Raw genomic sequence first — 26,731 nt, forward strand, 5'->3', positions numbered from 1 at the left:
CACCTCACCTGGACCCCTCACCTCCTGACCATCTAGCAGAAAGCCCATTCCTGCCTCCACCTCCTGAAACTCCTGTCTGGCTCGACATGGGGACTGCGTCCTTCTACCACCCTCCACACCCACAAATCCCTCATCTGTCCTATCCTCTGTTATGCCAGCGTTGCCTGGATCTCCACCCCCACCCACTTTTACAAGGCCCTCCAAATCCTCGAACGCCACGCGCTCCTCCTTGCCTTCCGTATCTGCCTTCCTTCCCCCACACGGCTCCTTTACAACCTCATCCCCTTCCCCCACCTCCTCCTTTTCCTCCAGCACCTCCACATCCTTTACACGGTCTGCAGGCTTGATCCCCCGCCCCCTACCACTGGTTTCCTCCTTCCTCTCCACCCCTACCACTGCCGCGCCTCTATCACTGTATCTCTCGCTCTCTCCACCTCCACACCCTCCATCTCCTTCATCAGGGCAATTTCCAGCGCCTCCCCCTCCCGGATGATGAAGTTCACCGTGACATATACCCTTCCTTCCAACTATAACCTGGCCTTGTCCCCCCCCTCTCCAGGGCCCCCTTTTCTCTCTCCCCTCCTTCTCCCAGAGCGGGTTTTCCTCTGTGTCCCCCCGCCCTGAGACCCTGCACCCCATCCTCGCCTCTTCCCCTCTCACGTCCTTCCCTTCCCAGCCCTCTTCGGCATGTCCCCCGCACATCTGCCCCCCTCTCTTCCCCTTCCTCCCTCCCTCCCTTCTCCCTCATCTCCTTGCGCCTGGCAGATCCTCCATTTCGATCATCGTCATCAGTGTACCACGTCAGTGTTGTAGTTGGTGCCGTCCTCCTGTGCATTGAGAGGTGTGATTTTAAGTGTGTGCTGGACTTGCACTTAGTGTTACTGTCAGTGATTGTTATGTGCTACACCATCAGTCGATACTTTTATGCTCCAGTCATAGTTCGACTTGTGTTCTTTTAACTGTCCCAGTGTGTAGTTTTTTGGGTGCGCCTCATTTGCGCCTCATTTTTACGGTTTTTATCTCCATTTTACAGTTGCCCCTTTTTGTCTATTGTCTTCCACAATGTTACCCCCTATATTCTCCTTTATGTTATTTTTAAATGTCTTCTATTGTATGTTGTATGTCTTTCAGATGGAGAGCAGCGCATATGCTACTGCCAGCCTTCCCTGATGGGAATTGAACAAGAAAAAGAAGTGGACATGCTGAAACATGTCTTCCGAAAGCATCCCTCACGTGCCCGATGGGATTTCTGTCGGGAGAACTGGCACGCCACTTCATTTGGCCAACAACGTGTCCTTCCAGGAGCTCTGACTGCGCTCCTCTATTCGGTTGCGCACTGTCATCCACAAAAATGAATCCAAGGCCGAATGCACCGATGAAAAGTCGCACATGGGAACGTTGATGCTGACAGATTGAGTCACCAGATGGAATTACAGATTTGCGGTCAAGGTGCGTGGGATAACCACGAAAGCGCTCCCGCTGTCAAACGAAATAACTCCAGATGTAAGTCCAGTGTGCATCACGCAGGAATGTTGGTTCCAGGCCCTCAACTAGTCTCCTCCTAACCAAGGTGCGACCATCACTGGCACCGAGGCAGAACCAGCTGTCATCAGAAAGGACGAACAGACCTCCAACCCGCCCTCCAATGAGCTCTCTTTTGACATCACCAAAGTTGAGACTGTAACATCGCCCTTCCTAATCGGCCTACTGGATTGCGATACAGCTGACCGTGATTGCAAATGCCTAATGAATTTTTACAGTGAGCAAGGCCGTCGTTTTCGAAGGAAAATAACGACAGTTAGTTGGAGGAAAGTGTACAACAGACTCCTCTGAAGGAAGAATCTATTCTAAACTTAAGCTAAATACTGATATTAATTTTGAAATGGGTGGAATATAACGCACTCGCTCACGAATCGCGCCGGGGGAAAAAGGGTACCACGTAATATTTACTACAAAATCACTGATACCGCAAAGAAAACATTTACCAGCTGAAAAGAAGCGATAATTAAACGGTCGCCAGCTAGAGCAATCAATCTCCAGAATCTTGAGAAAGGTAACGGCAAAGAAATTTAAGCAAATAATCACTGGCGTGGCAACAGATGGTTACCACACTTCCCCACAGTTCACGAGAAAATAAATGACTCAGAAAGCACCGAGTTTGCAATTACTTGTTCTGAAACACTAAATTTTGAAAGTAAAATTAAATAAAGTTACCGGTTAAATGAATGACTGGCTTAATTTAAACTCTGTTATGTAAACAAAAAAAAATTACTTTCAAAAATGGCTCTGAGCACTATGGGACTTAACATCTGAGGTCATTAGTCCCCTAGAACTTAGAATTACTTAAACCTAACTAACCTAAGGACATCACACACATCCATGCCCCAGGCAGGATTCGAACCTGCGACCGTAGTGGTCACGCGGTTCCAGACTGAAGTGCCTAGAACCACACGGCCATACCGGCCGGCAAAATTACTTTCAGTAACCTCAGTGTAACGTAATGCAAAATTTAGAAAGAGGCAAGCAGTTTACCTTGGATTATTGCAAGATTGAACTGAATTCTGGAGTACATTAAGCAAATGAGCAAGTGGTTTTGCTTTAAAAACAAAAGAATAAAATGCATACTAAGCCAGCAGAAGTAACTCGCTAAGCTAAATATAGAATAAATGAAATTGCGCACTCCTAATTTGGGCTCTATATTTATTAGTTTTGCTAGTGAAATTTAATTTTACTTTAAGTATCCTTTGTTATGCAATACAAGAATGAGCAGTTACTGAGGCACAAAATGTAGACAAACTGGTCATTAGCAAACCCACAAAACTGGCAGTAAATAGTTAATCAATGTTCATATTCTTACGACACACGGTGATTGCATGGAAATGAAAGGGACCTTGCTTGGTAATAATGCCAGAGGACAACGACAACACAGGCGCTCTATAAGTTTCAATTATTGCAAATTATTATTCAAATTATTCATATTTTGTGACAGAAATGGTCCTGGGCAATGCCAGCGTGAGTATACAATTTTCCACTTAACAGTCTTACGTTGTTGTAGCTGTGCGGACCACGAAGAATGTAGCCGACGACCACGTGACCTACCGTTGCTGCTGTTGCTGCTGCTGCTGTTGGTTGTGAACCCCGAGTCGTCTCCAGAGCCACGGATAATTATGGGACAGGGAATAGTTGGAATTTCAGTTTCCTCCACTTGTGCGCTCAATACTCACGGGTTAACAAATCGGACGCACCTATAATGGGACGAGCATAGCTGCACGCCGCGGCGGCGGGAGCGCATAACAAACACGTCCACTCTCTTTCATGACTCAAACTACCTCTGCCTCCCCACCGCTCGCAACGCGACAGAGACTCTCCAAACGCGAAGATAAACAACGGCGCAGCTACTGCCATTTTTTCGTTGCTATGGATACATTTCAATAAAGTTCCCTTGTATATTGCCCTGCAATTTACAATATTTTCATTACAATTACAAGCAATTATATACAGTCAAAAATAAATGCATTAGTACATCGATTACGTATTAAGTATAGTTTATGTAATACAGCCTACAGCTTCAGAATGAAAAGTACAGTGCAAGGTATCAACGCATATTAAACAGCGGAAATTTTCGATGGTGCAGAAGGTACTTTATATGCATTTTCGGTGTTACAAGCCTTGCACCTTATATCAGAAGATCGAACTTACTAGATCAAGCTTAGTACTATCTCCCAAAAAAGATATACTCTCAGACAAATATTGGTAGATATGATATACATGTACAGACAAATAAATGCTTACAAATTCAGAAAAATTCAATGAATTTTTGAAGGGAAAGAACTTCACAAATTGAGCAAGTCAACAACGTGTTGGTCCAACTTTGGCTCTCATTCCAGCAGTTTTTCGGCCTGGCAATGATTGACAGTGCTGTTGACAAATTCTGTCGAATTGGAGCCTGAAATCGTTAGATTCCCCATTTGGTTGGAGGACTCTGCTCATAATTTTTCAAACGTTATTTATTTAGCGTATGGCTAATACATACACATCATGAAATTAAATTACATATACATATGTACATATTGACACACAAGAAACATAAGTTTGTCTTTACAACTGAATATCCAGTCCTTCAATCTAGCGCACTACATCTGGAGTTGCTAGCAGGAAGTCCTCTTTGGCGCCGTGATAGGCTCGAATCCTGCATTCACTGACAATGTGGTGAACAGTCTGGAATGGTGCCCCGCAGTCACAGGCTCGATCAGGCAGTTTCTTCCCTGCATCGGCCATGGCCGGTACGGATTCTGTTGAGAGTAGTCCAGGTCTTGCGTGGTAGGTCGATTCTACTTGGAAGTTTAACACCTGAGAAGATGTTATGCAGGTGCACATCTGTCACTGCTTCCCACCGACCTTTCCATTCTTCATGAGGTTTGAAATCCTTAGCAACCATGTCAGCAGCATCGCACAGAGTTGGATGGCGTGATTTCAGTCTCTTGCGATTTAATAGTGGCAGATCGCTATGCACGGGTAGGTTAGGATTCCTGGAGATCTTGTGGAATTCTCTCATAAGGGCAGTACATCTACTTAGATCAGGAGGCATTATACGGTTAACAGGGGAAGTCAATAAACTGGAGTAGATCTGATTGCGCCAGCTGTTATGCGCATTGTCGTATTCAGCTTGGTATCAACAAGCCTTGTATGATGACTGTTCGTCCAAACAGGTGCACAATACTCAGCCCAGAGCTGAAGATCGCAGGGTGGTTGCTGAAGATCCCCAGGTAGTTCCGCATAGCTTATGGAGGATGTTGTTTCGAGTCATCAACTTTTGAGCTAAGTTAAGAAGGTGTTGTTTGAAGCATAGTGTACGATCCAGGATGACACCAAGATATTTTGGGTTCCAATTATGATGAAGAATTCTGCCTCTGAAACTTACTTCCAGTTTTACGTTCGCCAACCGGTTATTTAGATGGAAGCAACACACTTCTGTTCTACTCACACGGGGTTGGAGTCACCAGATTTTGATGTAATTATCTAATGCAGACAGGTCATTGGCTAGAATCTCTTCTGTTGTCTTCATTTCCTTGTGTTTTACGGCTAGAGCCAGGTCATCGGCATCTGGACGAAGTGTCAGGTAGATCAGATAGATATAGGTTGAACAGTATGGGAGAGAGAACTGATCCTTGAGGCAATCCGTTGTTCAGCTTCCTCTCCTTACTTATGTTGCTTCCAGTGATTACCTGGAACTTCCGATCACTTAGCATGCTGTTAATCAGTCGAGCCATTGTTCTGCAGGGTAAGATGCGGAAAATTTGTAGATAAGGCCTTCCCTCCACACAGTGTCGAAGGCGGCAGTTAAATCAACCAATGCCACAGATGTTTTCTGCTTCATTTGGTATCATGACTCTATGAAGGATGTGAGAGACAATACTTGGTCGCAGCAGCTACGCCCTGGTCTGAATCCTGCCTGATCAACTGGAACGTTCTCTAGGATAGCGCTATTTATTCTGTTATATATCAGCCTTTCAAAATGCTTGTAGTAGCAGCTATGTAGGGCAATGGGGCAATAGTTTTCTACCTTATTGCTGGGTTTGCCAGGTTTCAGAACAGATATTATCTTCCCCTTTTAAAACTCCAATGGAAGTTGACCAGTCAGCAGGATGTCAGTGAAGAGTTCTGCCAGCAATTTCTTAGCTTTTCGTCCCATATGGATCAGGAATTCTGGATGGATACTATCTAATCCAGACGCCTTAAGAAGTTTGAGGTCCTTCAGTCCAGAGTCAGTGTCTGAAACTGTGAAGGGATGGGTGCCTCCTGGGTGGTGTCAATTGAGCAACAGTGATTAAAGACAGCCAGACTATCCATAGTATCTCCTGGCAATGACATATCAACTAAACAGCAGAAACAGTTTTTTTTCAGAGCTCATTAACAAGAAACATTGGACCAACTATCAGACTCCTTTCAAACGTTGTCAACTGGGGACAGATGGGCGACATTACTCGCCAACGTATGATTTGGCAAACACGGAGACGAGCAGTAGAAACTCGCGCCTTGTGCGGGCGGGCATTACCGTGCTGAAATGTAAGCCCAGGACGGCTTGCACGAAGGGCAACAAAGTGTGGCGCAGAATATCATAGACTTGCCGCTGTGCTGTAAGGGTGCGGCGGATGACAACCAAATGGTTCCAGTTAAGAAAAGAAATGATCCCCAGACCTTCACTGCTGGTTGTCAACCCGCATGGCGTGCGACAGTTATGATGGTGTCTCATTACTGTCCGTGTCACACCTTCACTGATCTTGGGGCTCTGTCTGACAACTGAAGATTGTCCTACTCCAGTGAATGTGATTCCATGCCGAAGAACTGTCTGGAGACAGCCGAGACAGTGGTAGGTCTGTCGACCGGCATACGCCCCGACAAGCATGAGTGATGGTCTGGAGTAAGATTTCTTTCGATAGCAGAACCCCTCTCGTTGCCATCCGCGGCCCCTTTACAGCTCAACGATACATCGACGATATTGTACAACCCATTTTGTAGACGATCGTGGCAAGCCGTCCTGGGCTTATAGTTCAGCGATGCCCGCGTGCACACTGCGAGAGTTTCTATCTTTTGTCTTATTGCTTACCAAACCTAATCCTTGGCCAGTCGGTTAACCGGATCTCTTCTCAATATCGAACGTTTGGAGTATTGTGGACAGGGCCTACAACCAGCTCGGCATTTTGACGATCTAACGAGCCAATTGCACATAATTTGGCTCGATGTCCCTGAGGACGACATCCAAAAACTCTGTCAACCAATGCCAAGTCCGATAACTACTTTGATAAGGATCAGAGGTGGACCAACGCGTTACTGACTTGTTCAGTTTGTGAAGCTCTTTCTCTTGAATAAGTTATCCACTCATTTTTAATAATTAGTTTGTCTGAAGTTGTACACCTCATCTACCAATTTCGGGTCCCATTTGAATAATTCATTCGTGGCTGCGTCATTTTCTCTTAATACAGACAAAATTTGCAGATTAATTAACCAATTTACGCTGCTTGTCTGTGACACTCTGTGAACTTTCCCTGAAGCTACATCCTATACCAAAAGCGCTTAATATTTTAATGACTTCACAATGATCCACAAAAATGGGCAACATTTTACTCGTAATCTTACCATCTCCCTTGCTGACCGTCGAGAATTTCTTGATAACATCCTGGTCTCTGGTTTTTATCCTCTTGGGTCTTCTACCCTGGTTACAGCTTTATGTCTCCCTATGATGAACAGCTAATATGTTGGCCTTTGCTGCATGCCAGTTTTCCTCCATACTGGCACGATAATTGTTCTCGGAGAAAATCACCCTTTCTCCGTAACTTCGACTACTTCGAATTACTTAAGTAAGACATCATTAATTTAGCCGAGGATGTCCTTTGCCTCTACTGATTAGCAGTATAAAACGCTTTACTTAGTCACGGAATGGACTGGTCCCATCCTGCTTGATCTTAAAGGTGGTACAGAATCAAGGCAGCCGTGAGATTACGATATCCCTCTCTCTCGTCTTTCTGAACTTTGACTTTGGTTGGGTTGGGGATGTTTTTGGGGAAGGAGGCCAGACAGGGAGGTCATCGGTCTCATCGGATTAGGGAAGGACAGGGAAGGAAGTCGACCATGCCCTTTCAAAGGAACCATCCCGGCATTTGCCTGGAGTGGTTTAGGGAAATCACGGAAAACCTAAACCCGGATGGCTGGACGCGGAATTGAACAGTCGTCCTCCCGAATGCGAGTCCAGTGTGGCAAGCCACTGCGCGACCTCGCTCGGTCGATATGCCCTCTCCACAAAGTGAGGTTGTCGATAATAGGATGTGGTTGTTACTTAAATAATGGCATATGCCTTGTCACTTACTAGAGCTTTAGGGTGCACAAAGCTCCAAAAAATGTTTCATGAGGCCATTACACTAACATCCGCCGTCATCTCAGAGTAGGAATTAACTAGACAAACGCCGGGAGGAGTGGCCGAGCGGTTCTAGGCGCTGCAGTCTGGAACCGCGCTACCGCTACGGTCGCAGGTTCGAATCCTGACTCGGGCATGGATGTGTGTGATGTCCTTAGGTTAGTTAGGTTTAAGTAGTTCTAAGTTCTAGGGGACTGATGTCCTCAGATATTAAGTCCCATAGTGCTCAGAGCCATTTGAAACATTTGAACTAGACAAACCTTGAAAACCCATCGATTACCACAAACAAATACTTATTTCCATCCTTTGATCTAGGAAGAGGACCCAAACAGTCTACAAACTTTCAACCATAGAGACTATTCGGTATGAACCAAATCTGTGGTTTATCAGCACTCTCCTTACTCTTTCCACAACACTTTGCATTGCCCCACTGTTGTTGTTGTGGTCTTCAGTCCTGAGACTGGTTTGATGCAGCTCTCCATGCTACTCTATCCTGTGCAAGCTTCTTCATCTTCCAGTACCTACTGCAACCTACATCCTTCTGAATCTGCTTAGTGTATTCATCTTTCGGTCTCCCTCTACGATTTTTACCCTCCACGGTGTCCTCCAATGCTAAATTTGTGATCCCTTGATGCCTCAAAACACGTCCTACCAACCGATCCCTTCTTCTAGTCAAGTTGTGCCACAAACTTCTCTGCTCCCCAATCCTATTCATTACCTCCTCATTAGTTACGTGATCTACCCACCTTATCTTCAGCATTCTTCTATAGCACCACATTTCGAAAGCTTCTATTATCTTCTTGTCCGTACTAGTTATCGTCCATGTTTCACTTCCATACATGGATACACTCCATACAAATACTTTCAGAAACGACTTCCTGACACTTAAATCTATACTCGATGCTAACAAATTTCTCTTCTTCAGAAACGATTTCCTTGCCATTGCCAGTCTACATTTTATATCCTCTCTACTTCGACCATCATCGGTTATTTTACTCCCTAAATAGCAAAACTCCTTTACTCCATTAAGTGTCTCATTTCCTAATCTAATTCCCTCAGCATCACCCGACTTAATTTGACTACATTCCATTATCCTCGTTTTGCTTTTGTTGATGTTCACCTTATATCCTCCTTTCAAGACACTGTCCATTCCGTTCAACTGCTCTTCAAAGTCCTTTGCTGTCTCTGACAGAATTACAATGTCATCGGCGAACCTCAAAGTTTTTACTTCTTCTCCATGAAATTTAATACCTACTCCGAATTTTTCTTTTGTTTCCTTTACTGCTTGCTCAATATACAGATTGAATAACATCGGGGAGATGCTACAACCCTGTCTCACTCCTTTCTCAAACACTGCTTCCCTTTCATGCCCCTCGACTCTTATAACTGCCATCTCGTTTCTGTACAAATTGTAAACAGCCTTTCGCTCCCTGTATTTTACCCCTGCCACCTTCAGAATTTGAAAGAGAGTATTCCAGTTAACATTGTCAATAGCTTTCTCTAAGTCTACAAATGCTAGAAATGTGGGTTTGCCTTTTCTTAATCTTTCTTCTAAGACAAGTCGTAAGGTCAGTATTGCCTCACGTGTTCCAACATTTTTACTGAATCCAAACTGATCTCCCCCGAGGTCTCGTGATAATACTTAAACACCTGCTTAGGCAATACTACTTCCTTTCTATTATCATTCCCTTTTTGGTAACACAGTATACAATTCTTTTTAAAGTACCTATTTGTGTCTTGTTTATTTTCTAGGTATTGTTTACTAGCATTTAATTCAGTATTCTGGTCCTGGCACGAATCCATGTCCTTACATAGTTCTGGTAAATTCACCTATACATTATTCGCCTTTACTTCTTCAACTTCATGTGCTTTTCCCCTATTCTTTTTTTCCTGGAACCTAAGACTCAAACTGTCGGCAATAATATTTTCTGCTCTTTGACCTCAAATACGAGAGCAGAAAAATTTACCACCCACCGAGAAATTTTTCCGCTTTTACGCGGGCTAGCGAACACTCAACTTAGTGCTTGGTTGTCAGTTTCCAAAGAAAAACTTTTGTGCTCCTGACAGAAAACGGAACTTTTCTACAGCGAATAATGCCGCTAGTGCTGCTACGAGTAATTCATATACTGGAAAGCGAGCTTCTAATTACGAAGATGCCTTGTAAGTGGGTGCTATTGGCCTATGCTCAACATTCTCCTCTTGCGAAAAGATGGCCATCGCTCTCATTGCGAATGCATCAGTTTGACATGTAAACTGTTTTCAAATCAGGTACAGCCGACACCAGAGCGTACATAAACCCATCATTCAACCCTTCAGAAGCAGCTTGCTGTGAATCGGTCCGGCGGAATTTCTCGCCTTTCCTCCTCAGTTCGTTAAGGGGTACTGCTAACTATGCAAAGTTCGTTACGAACGACTCAAGAAATTGATAATTCCAGTAAATTTAGTTACACCATTAACCGTATCTGGCGGAGGAAACACATAATCAGCACAGATTCTTTCTTGATCAACCTCTGCCCCGTATTCTGGTATGATATGCCCCAAGATCGAAATGCGGGAACAAGCTAAACTAACTTTTGGTGGTGTCACACATTATTAGATGAACATTATTCTTACAATAATGAGAAGTCGCATAGTGATGTTGCATCAAATAAAACGTGGCACGGAACATCGGAATATTATTTGTAATATATTGATATTGCCTGCCACGTTTTATTTGATGCAACATCACTATGCGACTTCTCATTATTGTAAGAATAATGTACGTCTAATAATGTTACAACATACTTTCTAACATTGAAATAGTGTACACAGTGGTTATATGAAATCGCGTATGTTGAAGCCAACTTCATTTGTGACGTTTGTTTTATTAACTTTCACATCGAGTATGTTTTCTGCCTACCACCGGTTTTGAACAAGTATTTTTGCCAACATATTGAGGGACGGTTGAAGTCCCCACCAACTATAACCGTATGAGTGGGGTATTTAGGGTGCAGCCAGCTGCAGGTGGTGGCAGATATCGGCACTAATGACGTGTGTCGCTTTGGATCTGAGGAAATTCTCTCTGGATTCCAGCGGCTATCTGATTCGGTGAAGGCTGCCGGTCTTGCTTACGAGATGAAGGCAGAGCTCACCATCTGCAGCATCGTTGACAGAACCGACTGCGGATCTTTGGTGCAGCGCCGGGTGGAGGGTCTGAATCAGAGGCTCAGACGGTTTTGCGACCGTGTTGGCTGCAGATTCCTTGACTTGCGCCATAGGGTGGTGGAGTTTCGGGTTCCGCTGAATAGGTCAGGAGTTCACTACACTCAGCTGGCGGCTACACGGGTAGTGGAGGCTGTGTGGCGTGGACTGGGTGGTTTTTTAGGTTAGAAGGCCTTCGGAAAGTACGGGGTGGGCTGCAATCTCAAAGGGTGCATGGAAAATACAGGACGTGCTTGGATCAAGGATTAGTCGGAATTGTAGTTGTAAATTGTTGTAGTTGTGCTGGGAAAGTCCCTGAGCTTCAAGCGCTAATAGAAAGCACAGAAGCTGAAATCGTTATAGGTACAGAAAACTGGCTAAAGCCTGAAATAAGTTCTGCAGAAATTTTTACGAAGTCTCAAACGGTGTTCAGGACAGATAGAGTAGGCAGAATTGGTGGTGGAGTATTTGTGTCTGTCAGTAGTGGTTTATCTTGTAGTGATGTCGAAGTAGATACTCCGTGCGAATTGGTATGGGTGGAGGTTATACTTAACAGCCGAACTAAGTTAATAATTGGCTCCTTCTACCGACCCCCAGACTCCGATGATATAGTTGCTGAACAGTTCAGACAAAATTTGAGTCTCGTAACAAATAAATACCCCACTCATACGGTTATAGTTGGTGGGGACTTCAACCTTCCCTCGATATGTTGGCAAAAATACTTGTTCAAAACAGGTGGTACGCAGAAAACATCTTCCGAGATTGTCCTAAATGCTGTCTCCGAAAATTATTTTGAGCAGTTAGTCCACGAACCCACGCGAATTGTAAATGGTTGCGAAAACACACTTGACCTCTTAGCCACAAACAATCCAGAGCTAATAGAGAGCATCATGACTGATACAGGGATCAGTGATCACAAGGTCGTTGTAGCTAGGCTCAATACCGTTTCTTCCAAATCCACCAGAAACAAACGCAAAATAATTTTATTTAAAAAAGCGGATAAAGTGTCACTAGAAGCCTTCCTAAGAGACAATCTCCATTCCTTCCGAACTGACTATGCAAATGTAGACGAGATGTGGCTCAAATTCAAAGATATAGTAGCAACAGCAATTGAGAGATTCATACCTCATAAATTGGTAAGAGATGGAACGGATCCCCCATGGTACACAAAACAGGTCCGAACGCTTTTGCAGAGGCAACGGAAAAAGCATGCGAAGTTCAGAAGGACGCGAAATCCCGAAGATTGGCTAAAATTTACAGACGCGCGAAATTTGGCACGCACTTCAATGCGAGATGCCTTTAATAGGTTCCACAACGAAACGTTGTCTTGAAATTTGGCAGAAAATCTGAAGAAATTCTGATCGTATGTAAAGTACACAAGCGGCAAGACACAGTCAATACCTTCGCTGCGCAGTGCCGATGGTACTGTTACCGACGACTGTGCCGCTAAAGCGGAGTTATTGAACGCAGTTTTCCGAAATTCCTTCACCAGGGAAGACGAATGGAATATTCCAGAATTTGAAACACGAACAGCTGCTAGCATGAGTTTCTTAGAAGTAGATACCTTAGGGGTTGCGAAGCAACTCAAATCGCTTGATACGGGCAAGTCTTCAGGTCCAGATTGTATACCGATTAGGTTCCTTTCAGATTACGCTGATACAATAGCTCCCTACTTAGCAATCATATACAACCGCTCGCTCACCGATAGATCTGTACCTACAGCTTGGAAAATTGCGCAGGTCACACCAGTGTTTAAGGAGGGTAGCAGGAGTAACCCATCGAACTACAGACCTATATCATTGACGTCGGTTTGCAGTAGGGTTTTGGAGCATATACTGTATTCAAACATTATGAATCACCTCGAAGGGAACGATCTATTGATACGTAATCAGCATGGTTTCAGAAAACATCGTTCTTGTGCAACGCAGCTAGCTCTTTATTCGCACGAAGTAATGGCCGCTATCGACAGGGGATCACAGGTTGATTCCGTATTTCTAGATTTCCGGAAAGCTTTTGACACCCTTCCTCACAAGCGACTTCTAATCAAGCTGCGGGCCTATGGGGTATCGTCTGAGTTGTGCGACTGGATTCATGATTTCCTGTCAGGAAGGTCGCAGCTCGTAGTAATAGACGGCAAATCATCGAGTAAAATTGAAGTGATATCAGGTGTTCCCCAGGGAAGCGCCCTGGGCCCTCTGCTGTTCCTGATCTATATAAGTGACCTGGGCGACAATCTGAGCAGTTCTCTTAGGTTGTTCGCATATGATGCTGTAATTTACCGTCTAGTAAGGTCATCCGAAGACCAGTATAAGTTGCAAAGCGATTTAGAAAAGATTGCTGTATGGTGTGGCAGGTGGCAGTTGACGCTAGATAACGAAAAGTGTGAGGAGATCCACATGAGTTCCAAAAGATATCCGTTGGAATTCGATTACTCGATAAATAGTACAATTCTCAAGGCTGTCAATTCAACTAAGTACCTGGGTGTTAAAATTACGAACAACTTCAGTTGGAAAGACCACATGGATAATATTGTGGGGAAGGCGAGCCAAAGGTTGCGTTTCATTGGCAGGACACTTAGAAGATACAACAAGTCCACTAAAGAGACAGATTACACTACACTCGTTCGTCCTCTGTTAGAATATTGCTGCGCTGTGTGGGATCCTTAACAGGTGGGATTGACGGAGGACATCGAAAGCGTGCAAAAAAGGGCAGCTCGTTTTGTATTATCACGTAATAGGGGAGAGATTGTGGCAGATATAATACGCGAGTTGGGATGGAAGTCATTAAAGCAAAGACGTTTTTCATCGCGGCGAGATCTATTTACGAAATTTCAGGCACCAACTTTCTCTTCCGAATGCGAAAATATTTTGTTGAGCACAACCTACATAGGTTGGAATGATCATCAAATTAAAATAAGAGAAATCAGAGCTCGAACAGAAAGGTTTAGATGTTCGTGTTTCCTGCGCGCTGTTCGGGAGTGGAATGGTAGAGAGATAGTATGATTGTGGTTCGATGAACCCTCTGCTAAGCACTTAAATGTGAATTGCAGAGTAATCATGTAGATCTGTCGAAACCGTTCATAGTAATAAAAACGGTTTGTTAGTGATCTTGACAAACTTGATTCTTCAAGAATAATATACCTTCTGTCTTCATTGTTCGGAAGTCATCCGAATTGCTGCCAGACTCTGGTTCTAACGTTAATCCCCTCTAGTACCAAATTAATTCAGAATGTCTACTTTCAATGAATCCCTTCTTCTAGCCAAGCTGAGCCGTGAATTTTGATTTCCGACAATTCAATTACGTACCTGATCACTAATTACGCGATATAATCGTGCAATTTTCAGCATTCTTCTGCAGCATCACATTTCAAAAGCTTCTATTCTCGTCTTGTCTGAGCTGTTCATCATCCACATTTCATTTACGTACAAGTCTACAGTCGTAACAAAGGCTCCAGAAAAGATTTCCTAACACTTAAATTTATGTTAGGCTGGCTGTTACCCGCGGCTGCGATCCACATTTGTTGATGAGTGATGGTGAGGAAGTAGTATATCGTTGCATCGAAGTTTCGGCAGCTCTCAGATTTCTCTGAGATTGGATCCGAGTAACTTTCGTAGCTCGAGCTCTCTTAGAATTGTGCACTGTATCTGACTTCGGTTTGCGAGACATATCGTGAAATAAATAATATTAATAGTATGTTAAGGCTTTCCCTATATAATAGCCTAAAAAACGATTCTCGGGCATTGCACCGGATTTTGTTATTGTATCAACACAACATTTCACCGTAAAAACTATCCAGGTTAGCCAGGTGGTTTAGCAGTTGTTTTCAGAAACCGCACGCGCAAATAAACATTGGATGCGCACTGTCATGGAGTCCAGGCATATATATATATATATATATATATATATATATATATATATATATATATATATATATATATATATATGAGATAGACAAAATAACGTGAACAGTGGTTGTAATGGTATGGTTGTGTTTAACGGTCAACACCGCAGGTAATGCACGTGTCGCGCTGGCTGTGCGTGTTCAGTACGGACTAGGCTTCAGTGCAGGTTGTTTACGAGTAGAGCACACTTCGTAACTGCATTCAGAGGCCGAGGTCGACGTGCAATGAAAGACCTAACATAGTTCCGAAGAGGGCAGACTGTGGGGGCCCGATTAGCTGGGGCATCAGTAACCAAAACAGCCAACTGATTGAATGTTTCACTAGCAACTGTTCCAACAGTCGTAACAGCCTACACAAAATATGGAAAGACATCATAGTTTAAACGTAATACTGGGCGCAAATCAAAACTAAATGACAGAGATCGTCGTACGTTAACACGAATTGTGTCGAAACAACACAAAACTACGGCGGTTAAAGTGACTTCAGAGCTCTGTAGATCTTCGAGACCCAGTATCTATCGACACTGTCCGCCGAGAACTCCATAAAGCAAATATGCATGGACGAGCTGCCGTACTAGTGAAGACAACCGGCGCAAAGAAGCATAAAACGTGATCTCAAGAGCATAAATTTTGGATGGCTGGTCAGTGGAAACACGTCATATGATCTGACGAGCCAAAGTTTTCTTTATTTCTAACAATGGGCCGGGTTTACGTCTGGAGCACTTCAAAAGAAGTCTACAGTCCTGATTGCTTGATTCCAACGGTTACAAATGGACGTCGAAGTGTCATTGTGTGGACAGACATATCATGTTATTCTGCTGGTCCCATAATTACTTTCAAAGGTCATGTTACAGTCAACGCTTATGTGTCCCACAGGGTTCAATTTTAGGTCCTCTGCTGTTCCTTATTTATTTGAATGACTTCCCACTTAACATTCAGCAAGCGGAACTAGTGCTTTCTGCATATCGTACGAGTGTTATAATAAATCCCATTCTAGAAAACGCAGCTGAAATAGTGTTAAGAATGTATTTCAAAGAATTATTAAGTGGTTCTCAGAAAATGGACTCTCGCTTAATTTGGAAAAAAACTCGCTATATCCAGTTTGTACACCGAATAGAGTCATGCCGACAATTGATGTAGCATATGAACAGGGCTCAGTTAACAGGGTAGATTTCTCCAAATTTTTGGGTGTTCACATTGATGACAACTGGTACTGGAAGAAGCATATTACTGAGCTTCTCAAACAACTAACTTCAGCTTCTTTCGCTCTTCCTATAAGCTCTAGTCTTGGTAATAAACAGATCAGCCTCCTAACGTACTCTGCATATTTACACTCAATAGTGTCTTATGGAATAGTTTTCTGGGGTAACTCACCACTTAGACATAAAGTATTGATTGCACAAAAGAGAGCACTGAGAATAATTAGTGGTGTTCACCCAAGGACGTCATGTAGGAACCTTTTCAAGGAGATAGGTATTTTAACTGCACGATCAGTGTACATATATTCGCTAAAGAAATTCGTTACAAATAATCCATCTCAATTCGTGAAGAACAGTGATGTTCATACGTACAACACTAGACGAAAAAATGACCTTTACTATCCGTTGTTGAAGCTCTCAGTTGCTCAAAAAGGAGTACATTATTCATCAACAAAAATCTTTGATCATTTGCCCAACAACATAAAGTGTCTGGCAGGTAGCAGATCAAGTTTTAAATCTATCTTAAAATCATTTCTTTAGGACAACTCCTTCTACTCCATGGACAAGTTTCTGTTTCAGAAATGGCAAAAACAAAAAAAAACTAAAAAAGTACCTCTAAATGTAGTTGAATGTGTAGAGCTAAAATTTTCAGTAATATTAATATTGGCACTATTAATGTCTGTTTATATATCTTGTAATCTTACTTGTTCCACATCATATCAGTAAAATAATCGGGAAAATGATCTACAGAACATGACATAACTAAAACTAATAAAACTGAACAGTTTAGGTGGTCAGGTGCAACCCACGATTCAAACGTTGTTCCCCAACAGTGATGCCATATTTCAGGACGATAATGCACTCAGTCACACAGCCAGGACACTACAATAGTGGTATGAGAAGCATGCAACTGAACTGCAGCGTCTTCCCTGCCCAGCAGAGTCCCCAGGCCTGAACATTATCGGACCCTTGTGGGTGGTATTGAAGTGCAGACTGCGGAGCAGATTTCCGCCTTCCTCGTCACTACATGAGTTCGAGGAGGTACTGATCCGAGAGTGTGTGACGTCCTCTGGCAAGACATTCACAAAATCGTTGTAATATATGTGAAAAAGAAAACATTTTATCTGTATTATAATTATTATTATTTCATTTCTGTATGAAGGGTCGTCGATTATGTAGATCCTGTAAAAAAAGAAATAACATTTTTTTTTCATTTTTATGTTTGTGCAATAATTATGTATCTATATATTGCAAATAACGTCTGTGGTCGGCGAGTGTAGAAATCAAAGCAGACAATGATAATTAAAAAGATAAAAGATGCATATTAAATTGACTATAAATAGTGGAGGTTGAAACATTACTCTCTCTGTCTTTTTTTAGCCGTTAAGGTTGTAAGAGCCTGTAACGCTTTATTGAATACTTGGTTGGCTTTCTTTTGTTCCTTGTTCGAGAGAGACGCCATTGAAGGCTTACGGATGAAAAAACTGTTTTCAGCATATTTAGAATTTTTCATGACGCGGAACTGCGCAGAGATTGCGGGATTAAATTGAATGAAAGCAGTTTTCCCGCAATTAAACGGGCAGGTAACGATACATTAAAATTATTTCTTTCAGCTTCCCGGAGACCTCAGAGGTGGATGGTCGATTTTATTATGTCATATTTAGGTGGACATGGGCAACTGCTAATACAATATCAGTGAAATAAATAATTTAAGTGAATGAGAGGAATAAAATTTTATTTGTGTGATATCAAAGACTGCTGTAATGAAACCTGTTCTGGCTAATAATACAGAAACCAAATTTCACTTTTAGTTTCATGCTCTCGTGTTAGTTGTGGCAATCAATAGTGTTCATATATTAAAAAAAAATCCGTTGCAGCGTTTACGTTTAGCGAACATAGCATACTGTAACTTCTGTACGAATAATAAGAGTAATTTTCAGTTCATTTCAGAGATGAAAGTAGCGAAGAACACGTTTAATTTCATAATTAGTTACAGTAATGATATCGTGTTCCATTTCTAACAAGCCAGATCAGGATTATATAAAAATAGTTTGCAAATTAAAGATCATACGTGCACAGCAGGAAACCTTTTATTTTTGTGCGAATCCCCACGTAGTAGATCAAGGTGCACAAAGTTAAAATATTTTCGACGGCAGAAACAAATAGTGAGAGTCGCATTTTATCTGTTGTGCTCACACAATAAGCAATATACAGTTCATTAAAATATTATGCCATATAAACTGCATACAAAGTGAAAAGCGCGGTGTGGATTACGCGACAAGTGGCATAACATTCCACGGGATGCAATCATTATACGCCAGTATTCCAAGAAGAATCGCAGCTGTATTAGGGGCAAATGACGGTCCAACCCATTATTGATGAACAATTCAAAGGTAAGCAGAGGTTTGCTTATCCCCAGTATGTATTTACTACCTCCTAACTCACAGGACACATTTCAATCAAACGTGGTACACATGTCACTTACCGTTCGGAAATCAACGCTGTCGGGCTTAGAAGCACCTACCTGTCAAAGGGGTAGGGGGTGAGGTGAAAAAGAAGTGTAGCCCACGACGCGCCAGTAGTCGAATGAGAACAAAGACTTCAACAAACCTTACACATAATTTCAAACCCTTTCCAGGCTTTTCGTCGGCGATGGCCCCACGAAATGATAAAAGGAAAATATTTGTCGCTTACTACATTTCCATTATAAGAGTCGACGGGCATGAAAGGGAAGCAGTGGTTGGAAAGGGAGTGAGACAGGGTTGTAGCCTCTCCCCGATGCAATTCAATCTGTATATTGAGCAAGCAGTAAAGGAAACAAAAGAAAAATTCGCAGTAGGTATTAAAATCCATGGAGAGCAAATAAAAACTTTGACGCTCGCCGATGACATTGTAATTCTGTCAGAGACAGCAAAGGACTTGGAAGAGCAGTTGAACGGAGTGGACAGTGTCTTGAAAGGAGGATATAAGGTGAACATCAACAAAAGCAAAAACGAGGATAATGTAATGTAGTTGAATTAAGTCGGGTGATGCTGAGGGAATTACATTAGGAAATGAGAGACTTAAAGTAGTAAAGGTGTTTTGCTATTTGGGGAGCAAAATAACTGATGATGGTCGAAGTAGAGAGGATATAAAATGTAAACTGGCAATGGCAAGGAAAGCGTTCCTGAAGAAGAAAAATTTGTTAACATTGAGTATAGATTTAAATGTCAGAAAGTCGTTTCTGAAAGTATTTGTATGGAGTGTAGCCATGTATGGAAGTGAAGGATGGACGATAAATAGTTTGGACAAGAAGAGAATATAAGCTTTCGAAGTGTGGTGCTACAGACGAATGCTGAAGATTAGATGGGTTGATCACATAACTAATGAGGAGGTATCGAATAGAACTGGGGAGAAGAGGAGTTTGTGGCACAACTTGACAAGAAGAAGGGACCGGTTGGTAGGAGATGTTCTGAGGAATCAAGGGCTCATAAATTTAGCATTGGAGGGCAGCGTGGAGGGTAAAAATCGTAGATGAATACACTAAGCAGATTCAGAAGGATGTAGGTTGCAGTAAGTACTGGGAGATGAAGAAGCTTGCACAGGATAGAGTATCGTGGAGAGCTGCATCAAACCAGTCTCAGGACTGAAGACCACAACAACAAGAGCAACTCATTTCCGTTGCTCATGCAGTAAAACTGCCGGATGAAGCATTACATTTTAATTTATTACTTCGTTCATACTAATTCAAAAAAATTTTCGCAGACAGTATCCTCATCTGCTACTGAATGTACCTACAAGGATATATAATTGTATGATAACATAGGGGATACGGCTTGAAATAATGAGATGTGTGAAAAACAGCAGCATCGTAAATGATGTTTTTATTTATTACTTCCTTTGCTATTAACTCTAGCCACAACACACTACAGAGACAGTAGCTACATATACCGTACTGAGCTGCGTGAAAACGAAACTGCAGGGCGGAATTCGCTAGAGATACCGTACAGGTGAAATATACGTACAGATATATTTAGCATCTGCATACACGGACAAAGCCAAGGGTTAAAAGTTCATCCTAAACCCTTGGAACGATTTCAGACTAATTTGGTAAACATTAAATACAATCCGGAAAGAAATACTGTGCGGCTGATAACCAGCAGCCTCCTATTAGGATGAGCGCGATAACGTGGAGAGAGAAGGGGTAGGACTAAATCGACGGAGAGAGTGAGAAACGAGGAGACCGACTAACATAAGATGCAATAAATACCTGCCCTGCCAACTACTGGTACTCAGTAATTTACAGACACCGTGTCGCCGACCTCTGCAGAAGCGTCGTATTTGTCTCTGTTTCATCCTCTTAGGGGTACTTTTTTATTTACTTTCTCAAGTAGCCTATGTTATTTCTCTATCTCCGTAACAAATTTCATCAAAATCGTTTCCGCGTTTAGTGATGAAAACGTTAGAGACAGTTACTTGCGAATTTAGAATTCCAATATGGATGTTAAACAAATTCGTCCTTTTCGCAATTGCTTTCCTTGTCGTAGTAGCGCAATTTTATATACTCCCTACTTCGTCCATCATCAGTTCCTTTAGTTCTAACATAAAAAATTTCATTTACTACCTCTAGAGATCAATCAGAAAAACATTCAAGATCGCAAACCACTCATTTATTTAAAATACCGATTTCAGCACGTTTAAGCGGCCATTTCAAGATTAAGAGCGCTGTTTGGCTGGAGCTGACAGCCTGGAGAACATCCATGAGGAAAAGCTGGTTGTTGTCTCAACCTGAGTAAGTGCTACCGTCAGCTGTTGGTTAGAGCTGGTGGCATCATGAGCGGGTGTGTGAGGTCACAACCACTGTAACTGCTACAGTTAGCAGTTGGCTGGAGCTGGCAGCGTGGGGAACAGCTGCGTGTGGTTGCAAGCATGGTAACTGCTACGATATCAGTTGGCTGTAGGTGGCGATGTGGTGAACAGCTGCATGTGGTCACAACCACGATAACTGCCTCACCCTAAGCAGTTGGCTGCAGCTGGCGGCATAGGAAACAAATATGTGTGGTCACAGCCATGGTAAACGCTGCAGATGTCAGTTTACTGAAGCTGGCGGCGTGGGTGAACAGCTGCTTGTGGTCACAGCAATGGTAACTGACAGAGTTAGCAGTTGGCTGTGCTCGCAGCTTGACGAACAGCTGCATGTGGTCACAACCACGGTAACTGCTACTGTTAGCAGTTGACTGGCGCTGATGACGTGTGATCACAACCATGGTAATTGCTACAGTTGCTGGCTGGAGATGGCGGTATGGTGAACAGCTTCGTATGGTCACAACCACAGTGACTGCTACAGTTTGCAGTTGGCTGGAGTGGGCGGCGTGGCGAACAGCTGTATATGGTCAAAGCTAGGGCTGCTACAGTCAGCAGCTACTGAGACCGAGGAAAAGGATCGGGATTAATTTAAGGAAATCTCATGGGAAGGTGGCACAGCTAGATGTGTCCTTTATCATTTCCAAACAAGTACTTTTATTTAATAACAGTTCTGTCATAAGCAAATTAACGGTCGCCAAGATTCTTGCCAAATAGATACAAACAGTTAAGGTTAAGTGTTACTCGATGAATATGTCAACCGTGTAACACAATGTTCCCCGATTACAAACAGTAAATTCATTAAATAAACTTGCGGCGGCACTCTGCCGTGGGACTACCATCATAACTGTGGGTTATTCCCACAACAGGACTTGAATGTAAGTTCAATAACCGTTAAATAAATTTTATTAAAGCGCCTACATTTCCACTTGGTCAGACAAGATTTTTGTTCATTTCCAAAGTTGAAAGCCCCGTTGAAAGGGCGAAGATTTGCAACGATGGACGAGATAAAAGAAATATTCGCAGACGGCGCTTCACACAATCCAGAAAGAGGCGTACCAATACTGCTTCCGTAAGTGGGAACGGCGTTGGGAACGGTGTATCAGTTGTTGAGGAGGGTGTTTCGAAGGAATACACACAAAATAAATAAAAGGTAAGCGTAGAAAAATTTTGTGGACGAAGTTCCCGAATTTTTTGTACAGTCCCCGTAAACGATAATTTATAAATCAAAAGCCAGGCCCTAGATTAGCATGATAAACTTTAAAGAAGTCATGCTTGGCTTAAAATCAAGGAAGTGGATGAAGAACTCACCAGGCAAGGTAATTTCAAAAAAGGGAAATTGTAAAAATGCCACCCGAAACGAAACCAGAACAAACCGGTCACTACACACAAAATGACAGAGCTAGGGCAAAAAAGTCGAGAAAAACGTGTTTACTGATACCTGTAGTGGGAAAGATACTTTGTGGTGTGAAACAGAGGGTACCTGGTGTGTCATCGACCCTCGACATTTAGGTATTAAATCATGCCATGAACAACAACGTTTATTTTGTAGCGTGTTCACTGTGGTTAGAAGTGAATATTCATGATGGTTTCGCGGTCATGAAACTAACACGAGAATAAACGCTGTGTTTTCTTTCTTTTTTTTTTTTTTTTCAAAAGAAGAACATGTTCTCTTTTGCCTCTACTAATCATAATATGTAATCGGCCTAGAGAGAGGAGCGCTACTCTAGTACTGGTGGATCGAGACTTTTGTAAGCTTCTTGCGTCGTAGGCGGAGGAATCATTCAATGAATTTCTGTCTAGCAACTACATGATTGCATTGATCCACGGCTTCCAGAATGTCATGCAAGGTGAGGGCTACTTAGGTTTCGCATGACCGACTTACAGAATCAGTACTGATTGACAGGGGGAAGGTCATTCCGTTCGAGATATCTCATTTCGCTTGAGTACAGAATCTTTAGTAGTGCTACCAACTCCTTGACACAACAAGTAAAAAAGTTAACATTTGTGACGTCCCAAGCCAAGCACCTTATTTATTACGTTATCGTTGCTCTTTTTCAATGCGGTTATCAATATGGTTGATGGCGGAAAATTTCAGTGTCCCAGATGACGGATGGGCATTGTGAGTTGATTGTGACCAGTAAAGACGTGAGGAAAAACAATGGAAGTAATGAATAGAGCTTCTAATTACTTTCGCCTCCTCGGAAGTCAACCAAATTAATTTTCTGAGAAATGTTTGCTCCACGGAGAATATTACTCACAAAGAACCCGATACTGATCACTTTAGTTTACGTCAGTGGAAGAATTCACTAAGTTAAAGACGTAGACTGTGGTAGTTTTGAAAAGTATATGCACGTTGAGTCCATAAAGCGATCGGTCAATCACGTTATACTGTACGGTTAATTAAATGTCGAACTTCGTTTCCGAGGGACGACAGGTCCTTTACCGAACGATAAAAGAAGATGATGTGATCAATCTGCATTTCATATTACGCCAATTGCGGAGTAGTCCCAGGTCTGGAGTTTTGCTTCTTCTTTCACGTAACAGCTGTAATTCAAAATTATACATCTTTAATAAACAAAGACATGGTCTGGCTTTGAAATACACTGAACAGCCAAAGAAACTGGTATAGACATGCAGATTCAAATACAAATGTAAACAAGTAGAATACGGCGCTGCGTTTGGAAGACAACAAGGGTCTGATGCAGTTGTTAGATCGATCACTGCTGCTACAATGGCAGGTTCTTAAGATTTAAGTGAGTTTGATCGTGGTGTTACAGTCGGCGCACGAGCGATGGGACACAGCATCTCCGAGATAGCGATGAAGTGCAGATTTTCCCGTACGGCCAGTTCACGAGTGTACCGTGATATCAGGAATCGGGTAAAACATCAAATCTCCGATATCGCTGCGGCCGGAAAAATATTCTGAAAGAACTGGACCAACAACGACTGAATAGAATCGTTCAACTTGACAGAAATGCAACCCTTCCGCAAACTGCTGTAGATTTTAGTGCTGGGCCATCAACAAGTGTCAGCGTTCGAAACATTCAACTATACATCATCAATATGGGCTTTCGAATCCGAAGGGCTACTCGTGTACCCTTCGTGACTGCACGACACAAAATTTTACGCCTCGCCTGGGCCCATCAACACCGACATTGAATTGTTGATGGCTGGAAACATGTTGTCTGGTCGGACGAGTCTCGTTTCAAATTGTATAGAGTGAATGGACGTGTACGGGTGTGGAGACAACCTTCATGAATCAATGAATTCTGCATGTCAGCAGGGGATGCTCAAGCTGGTGGAGGCTCTTTAATGGTATGGGGCATGTATAATTGGAGTGAGATGGGACCCCTCATACGTCTAGATACGACTCTGGCAGGTGACACGTACGTAAACATCTGTCTGATCACCTGCATCCATTGATGTCCATTGTGCATTCCGACGGACTTGCACAATTCCAGCAGGACAAAGCCACGCCCGCAAGTCCCGTAATTCTACAGAGTGGCTCCAGGAACACTCTTCTGAGTTTAAACACCTCCGTTGGCTCTCAGACTCCCCAGACATGAACATTATTCAGCATAGCTGGGATGTCTTGAAACGTGCTGTTCAGAAGACATCTCCACCCGCTCATACTCTTACGGATCTATGGACAGCCCTGCAGGACTCATGGTGTCAGTTGTCTCCAGCACTACTTCAGACATTAGTTGAGCCCATGCCGCGTCGTGTTACGGCAATTCTGCGTGCTCGCGGAGTCCCTACACGACATTAAATAGGTGTACCAGTTTGTTTGGCTCTTCAGTGTTAACAGACCAGATAAACGTTAAACAAATTCAGTATATTCATAGTCAATGAGAGATTGGAAGGAGAAACAGCAATGGTCGTATTTTTTTGTTTTATTATCCGCAAAATCGATTTTCGGTCACTTAGTGACCATCCTCAGCGCTGTAATATACAATTAAAATTGGTGATCGCTCTAAGCTTGTTGATACCAGTGCCTACCAATTTTAATTGTATATTACAGCACTGAGGATGGTCACTAAGTGACCGAAAATCGATTTTGCGGATAATAAAACAAAAAAATACGACCATTGCTGTTTCTACTTCCAATTATAGCCATTATCTGGTAGTGGTGCACAGAACACTCCACGGAGTCGCCAATCAGTACAATGAGAGATTAATCTGTTGATCCTATGGTAGGTTTAACAAAGACAGAGCGAAACAGCAAGGCATCTCCTCACCGCTCGCAGAAAAATGTAACGGCTGCACCTTGCTTTGTTATTAAGCATCTTATTACAAAAAGTTAAATATCACTAGTGGGCTCTTTGGTCCCTGTTCTCATGACATAAATTTTAAGCTTTGCATGTAGACGACAAAGAGGGAAACTGGATAATGAGGTCTTACAAAAGGAATTTTTAAAACTAAACATGGTGGATGGTGGTAAATTTAAAAAAGTTAAGATGTTGGATGAGAGGAAATCTAAATATTTAAATATGGCTGATGGTATGAATTTTAAACAATTTTATACGGCTGATGACGTTAAGTTCAAGAAATTTAGGATGTGCTGGTTAGAAATATATTTTACGCAATCACAGTACAATAAATATTTCTTTCCAAAGGTCCCCGTACATACCTAAGCCCAACCAGTTACCCTCCTGCCCTCCCCACACACATACACAATTATGTAACTACCTAAAATTCTGCCTCATCAGTAAATTTATTCTTGACCACAAAACATTAAAAAAAGCTAATTCGAACACGGGTACGAAGTTCCTTTCTTAGGGAGAAATGAAAGGATTTATTGTACATGGTACAAAAGTGACACGTTCACGAAATGTATTCACATAAATTGCTAAAAGTGGCCATCTACAGCTTCCATGCGTCGTCTGAACAAGCTATGGAAAACTCCTTGTGTTCCGTATTTGGTCGATCCAGTTTGGATACACTCCCACATAACATCAAAACTCTATACAGGAATTGAAAACAGCCAGGATTTTAAATGTCCCGAATGGAAAGAATCCGTTGGAGTCAAACATGGCTATCTGGCAGGCCTTTCAGGAAATCCCATTAGAGCAAGCCACCTGTTCGAAAACTGGTCACAGAGATTTTGGCCAATTATCCGTCACATCCGTTGGATGACGACTACAGATACGTCATCAAGCAAGTGAAGCAACTCGTGATGAAGAATGTGGAGATACGTTTGTCCAGTAAGACGTTGCGGAGAGAAGTAGAGGCCAATGAGCTAGTCATGGATGATTCCACCCCACACGTTGAGTCTGAAACCGTCGTTGATGCTTGTCTTGTCGCACTTTATGAGTGTTTTCATAAGTTTAAACATAGTTGTTATAATAGTAGGAGATCTCTTCACTTGGGAAGCCAGCCGTATCAGTGCATAAGGTACACGCTAAGAACTTCAGAAACACACCACACTGCCCTAATATGCGGCGACAGGAAGTTATTCTTGGCTGAAAGTCTGCCTCTTTTAATCCTTGCATCCGATGAAGGTGATACACGTAGAGGAGATTTTGATGCAGAATGTTCCATATCGTCATATGTCTGACGCCTTCCCTTTTCGCAGTTCTCTTTATTCTAGTTCACGGAGATTCATTAACTGGACGAACCCACTCTTCAAGATCACGCGTTCGTTCATCGTGTGGTCAACCACCAACTGCAACTTCTCTAATGAGTTTGCCGCCC

The sequence above is a fragment of the Schistocerca nitens genome, chromosome 1 (assembly GCF_023898315.1).
Source record: "Schistocerca nitens isolate TAMUIC-IGC-003100 chromosome 1, iqSchNite1.1, whole genome shotgun sequence".
NCBI classification, from domain to species: domain Eukaryota; kingdom Metazoa; phylum Arthropoda; class Insecta; order Orthoptera; family Acrididae; genus Schistocerca; species Schistocerca nitens.